Here is a 6,073-nt window from a genome sequence, read left to right as displayed (position 1 = left end):
TATATATGTTCATTATATGATAACTAGGCTCGTGCGTGTGTACAAGTCTTCATTTGTCACCTAGCACCGTACCCGACACTTCAATCCAATCCACTCACCACAAGTGAGTTCATACCCCTTTAATTAACCTTTGAAATACTTTTAAATGTTTTAAATGCTTTTATGGGGGGGGGGGAATACAAGTTGAATACTTATAGTTATTACATCAATCACATGTGATTAATAACTACAAAACCAATGATTTTATTACCGTTCAAACTGTTTATCAAACTGTTTTACTTCAAACTGCTTTACAAACTCTTTTACTTATCAAATACTGTTACTTAAAATTTGTTACACTTAATATAAATTGCATGCCCATATATGTATAGTTATATAAGCAATGTTTAAAAGGCTTAGGAAGGCTGTCTGCCCTGTTTCCTTTTCCTCGATTTGGATGTGGTCTGGTGGGATATTGGGTAGTCATCCGAAGGTCGTTTCAATATTGATTATATATCATGTGTACATATATAGACATAAAAGTGCTTCCATATTCATGCGTACTAGTTACATCATTAGTAAGCTACCATCGGGGTAGCACATGATCATACTTATACTATTGCTAGATCAACGAGTCAGTTCATTCATGAGCCAATACTTATTACTATGAGAACATATACATTACATTACTATGAGTACATATACAACTATACTAGGAGAAGAAGATATACAACTATACTTGAAAGAGAACATATACAACTATACTAGAAAGAGAACATATACAACGATACTAGAACGAGTAACAATACATTACATATACATATATACATTGACAGAATTGTGATCCACTGTATCGGAGCATGCCTTAAATGTCATGGCCCAAGTTGTAGCTAGAGTCTCTTGGAGGGAGAGCGTGAGTTTGCGTATAGATCTATACTGGATTGACTATCCTACACCTTGCTGCTAGCTACAGCAGGACCTGCAGGTCTGCGGGTGCCAAACGTCATATCTTTTTACGACCATACCTTTGTCGTTGTTATTAGTCGATAGTATGACACAATTAATCACATGATACCTTAATATAAATCCGGTTTAAGGTAGTTAGTACAACAGTAGTTCCTATAATACAACACTACAGTACTACAGTAATTTATCCTTTATATATACATTTAGTGATCATTTCACTTAAACATTAATGTACAAACTATATTTTGATAATGATAGTTACACTTGGGAAAATTACACACTTTTACAATAAACGAACGTACAAAACAGTTACGCCTTGGTAGAAGGATACTTTTAATAGAAAATATAGGCTTTTCTGAGAGATTCAAACTTTTACAAACACTTACAAACATTCACATACTTTTATCACCAATGTTTACAAACTCATACTTTAGAACCGTGTTCAAACTTTTTGATACAAACACCGACACTAAATTACTTATGAACTCACCGGCTTAATGTTGATAAACTCTTTCAAAATAACTTGTATTCTCAGGTCGTCAGTAGACAGGTACCGAGGCCAGCTTTTGAGAAGATGGAGCGCATCAAAGACTCATCTTATTATTTTGATTTACTTTTTGGTGTCTATAACTGTACAGAACACCTGTATTAAAATTATATATTTAATGCAATGGATGATGTTGTTTGCTTATTTACTGTTATACTGTGTTGTGATACTATACATGACGTCCTCCGCCCTAGAACGTTTCTGCCGTTCTTGGTTTTGGGGTGTGACAAAAAACTTGATGTGTGTTTTTATACATATTTCAGTTACTCAAGTTTTAAATTTATAAAACTGATTTTATCTCAACCAGACTAATAAAGACACTAACATATGTTTGATTATAGGTTACACAAAATACAAGGGGAACCATGGTGATTTAGTTTTAGAATGTTTGATTATAGGTTATACAAAATACACAAAGGCAATAAGAAGGGTTTTATTAAAAATCAAGTAACACTTAACATCAAATATCGAAAAGCTGACTGAAAGACAAATTTCTTTAGGTACTTTGGTCCCTAAATCTTTTTTTAACTCGGACGGTCCATCAAATGTATTTGTTTACGTGTTTGGTCCTTTCCAGACATAAAATTTGTCGTTGATAATTTTTTAAAAAAATTTATATTGTTCATTTATCATTTTTAAATTATTTTTTTTTAAAAAAAGCAACACCCACCCTCCTACGACTTCTTATCTTTCCCAATACCCACACATGCCTTCACCCTCACCGTCTCCTTCCTCTCCCTTTAATCCATCAGAGATTTCTCCATCACCGCCATTGCACAGAGTATCACCACTGGTAACTTTTCTGGTGAAGCACACCCTTGAAACCAGCGGTACATCAACCCATTGTGAAACCGGTGGTAATATGAGATTCATCGTTTTCTACACCCAATTTTTAATTTGATGTTTATTGATTTCTTCACATGGAGTTTGATTTGAGGTTCTTTGATGGTCTGATTTTGGTTTCAAGTTCGATTTTGGTTTCCGATTTGTTTGGGTGTAAGTTCGATTTTGTTTTGATTTGGTGTTCTTCTGGTTTTTGTTCAAGGGCTGGAGCAGAGAAATCAAGTATGATGAAGGGTAGATTGGAATCGAAGGTCATGGTGGAATCGATATTACATCCAATGGAACACCGTTTAACAAAAAGTCGCCGACGTTGAGGCTTTTTCCGACAAACAAAACCCAGACCTCGTTCTTGCCATACCTTCCCATGTCTATTTTCATGTTTCACTCGTATTTGCCTATAGGTTTGTACATATTGGATTGATGGATTCAATTTCTTGATTTTATTTTTGGTTGGTATGAATTTCTAGGTTAGATTTCTAATTGTATTTCTTCGTTTGATTGCCATATTTGATTCTAGGTTTGAATGTGTTATGATTCATAAGTTTAATGGATTTATGGGTTTGTATTTTTTCTGTTTTTGAACATCCATGGGGTGTTTTTCCGGTTGAGGAGATGGGGATGTGATGGTGGTGGTGGTGGCGGTGAAAGACTGAAAGAGGTGGTGATCGGGATGGGATTGATTCTTTAAGTAAAAGATAAAAAAGATTATTTAAAAATAAATTAATCAGAACAAATAAGCTAAGGGAAAAATGCTATTATTTCCAATTTTATAGCTGAATTATGTTAATGATAAGTTATTTTATTTACTTCTTTCATATAGTTATTTTAGCATTTTTTTTGTTTTTACATTTTATATTTTATCTTTTCTTTATCTTGGATCGTATCAGGTGGTTTCTCTTTTGCATAAGGTGTTTTGTAGGTTTTGGAGTCTCGTTGCGATGGCAGATTATCTTGTTGCTGAGTTGTTGGGCTTTATGGATTTTCGAGGAGTTATTGGGTTTTATCAGATCCATTTTGGAGTATTGGGGTTGATGGGTGGAAGACTTGGATGGACCATAGACTCTTGAAGATGGGATTAGACTATCCATTTTGATGCTTGAAGATGATTGGTCCATATTTAAAGATGATTGGTCCATACAAGACTATTTCATTCTTCTAGTATTTACTAATTTCTTAATGTTAAAACACTTTTATGATATATTATATTTTTGTCATGAGTGGCTAGGTACTTTATTTTGGTTAACTTGGGCTAAAACCCTTGGATATTTGTAAGTTTTGAAGGATTCATATTTGGTTATCATTTATCTCATGTTTATGATTCTTAGTTCATAATTCTTATGCTTATTTAATATTTTAAACATGAGCTTGGTATTTGATGAACAATTGTTCGTCTCTTTCTTTGATTTAGTAATGAATCATTAAATTTGTTTAGAACAAAGGCTTTATGATGGTAGAAATCATCCTTAGGTTGTAGATCATGACTCCTTTATGAATGTGTAAGCATTGACATCCTCTTGGAATTGGGAATTCCTTAATTCTTAAGGCTAATTAGTATTATTGAGTTCAATTACTTCAATTAAATCATTGGTTTTGATTAAAAAGATATGTTGTGGGATTCCACAACCTCCATACTAACTTTGAGGGATTTTGGCATATCATGATTTATGATTGCTATAACCAATTTGGGTTGAATGATAAGCTTACATATTGAATCCTAGTGACAGACAAACAAATATTCATTGTGCTGAATTGCCGTAGTCGACCAATTCTCTAAATATTTGAGCATCTTTCCATTTGCTTAATTTCAAACAAACACCCCCTCCTTTAGTTTAATTTTAGGTGTTTAGTTGTATTTCACTTGTTCAATTGAATTACATTAGTAATTGAATACAAACGTTTTTCTATAGATCAATCATTTTTACCATTATATTACATTTATTTGCAAGCAAAATTGTGCAATTTGTTTGGTGGCTTGACATCCCGCCAGTTAAGTGTAATTTTCTTGGTAACAAGAAGCTTGAGAACTTTTTTGTTTAATATATCAGATTTGTAATGAAAGGCCTCCTAAACACTTTTCAATCCCCATGCTAGCTGAAAAGCTTTTTTCACTTTAAAGGTTTGTAGTTCTTTTTATCTAATTTAACGGTTTTTGGTTGTTTGATGGAGTAGGTGCATATAATGGGTCTAGACTTGTTGGTATATGAGGCAGACCAAAAAAGTGTATCTCTTGTGTATGTGTAATCATCATCCAACCATTCAATTTCTCTATCATTTTTTTCATGGTTAGAATGGCCTATATAAATATCTATTGGATTCGTATAAGGAATCAGATTAGTATCATCCACCAACATAAGTACTTCTCGCTAATTAATATCATCATCTTTAACAACACATGCATCCTCATATTTACCAATGCCTTTGTCATTTGTAGGAACTACATTTTCATATTTAGCAAGATCATCATCACCGACCAACGTACTTATAAGTTTCTGAATGAATCAATTGATCCAGAAATTGTGTTTCATATCCAACATGTCCATTATTTTATGGTTGTATCGTTCGTCATAATGAAATTATGGTTGTACTGTTGTTTCATATATAACATATACATGAGGATGTTGAGGACCACTTTGAGATATAATAATTCTTGCTTGATTGTCGCTGCTACATCGGTTCCCAGTAGAGTTTTTTCCTCTTCTACTATCGGGTCCTTTTTATCGATGTTTTCTAACTCGCCAAACCTTGGCTTAATCCTAACTTCTTTCCGATGACTCCATTCTTTTTTCAGACAATCTCCTTCTTTTCGATGAGACATTTTAAACTAGCCTATGTTGGTGATTTTAGTGTCACCATGTCATTTTAAGTAACTGGAACTAACATGTGAGCTAAGAGGCTTCATAATTTGTACTCTAATATATGTACGGGGTTGTGCGGAGTGCATGCATGTATAAGATCGAATTAGAAGCCGGTTCGACGACTAGTTGAGGGTTCGGGGTTCCCAAAGGGGCAGCGCCCCTTTGGCAGGGTCCAAGGGGCAGACCCTAATGGTGGCTTGACAATCTCATTAGTTTTGGTAACCCTAAATCCTCATTAAATCCGGATTATCATGACTTGTTTCCAAAGCAACTAATGACCGCCCGACCCTAATGAAACCCTAATCTCGTTTAATATAAAAACAACTCTTTCTCTTCAGAAGAGGGTGACAAACTTAAGCTCTCGTTTTTCATCATACTTTCACATAATCCTCTTGTATATTGGCTTACGATTTCTGTGCCTAGAATCGTAAGTGTCCACTTGGATTATCCTAGGCTGAATTTCTTGTAACCCAGACATATGGTAGAAATACAAGTTCGGAAAGTGATATCACGATCCAAGTTGGTATCCAGATCTCCACCACAAACCATAAATTTCCCTACAATTGAACTGATATTTTGTTTCCGGATATGGGTGACTCAATCCGCGAGATGACCACTAAGTTTGCCAAGCTGGAGAAGTTTGAAGGCGTTGACTTCAGGCATTGGAAGAAAAAGATGCACTTCATGCTGACCACTCTGAAAGCAGCTTACATGTTGATTACACCAAGACCAGCAGAGCCTGCAGAAGGTGTTGCTGAGACGGCTGAAGAGACAAGAAAGAGACAGAAGTGGGACACATTCTGAACGGTATGTCTAATGCTTTATTTGATATCCATAGTGAAGCCTTGTGTGCCAAGGAGTTATGAGACACCCTTGAACTGAA

This window comes from Lactuca serriola, chromosome 1 (assembly GCF_051521515.1).
Source record: "Lactuca serriola cultivar US96UC23 chromosome 1, Lser_US96UC23_V15, whole genome shotgun sequence".
NCBI classification, from domain to species: domain Eukaryota; kingdom Viridiplantae; phylum Streptophyta; class Magnoliopsida; order Asterales; family Asteraceae; genus Lactuca; species Lactuca serriola.
The sequence above is the reverse complement of the archived record's forward strand: the minus strand, read 5'-3'. Positions refer to the sequence as shown.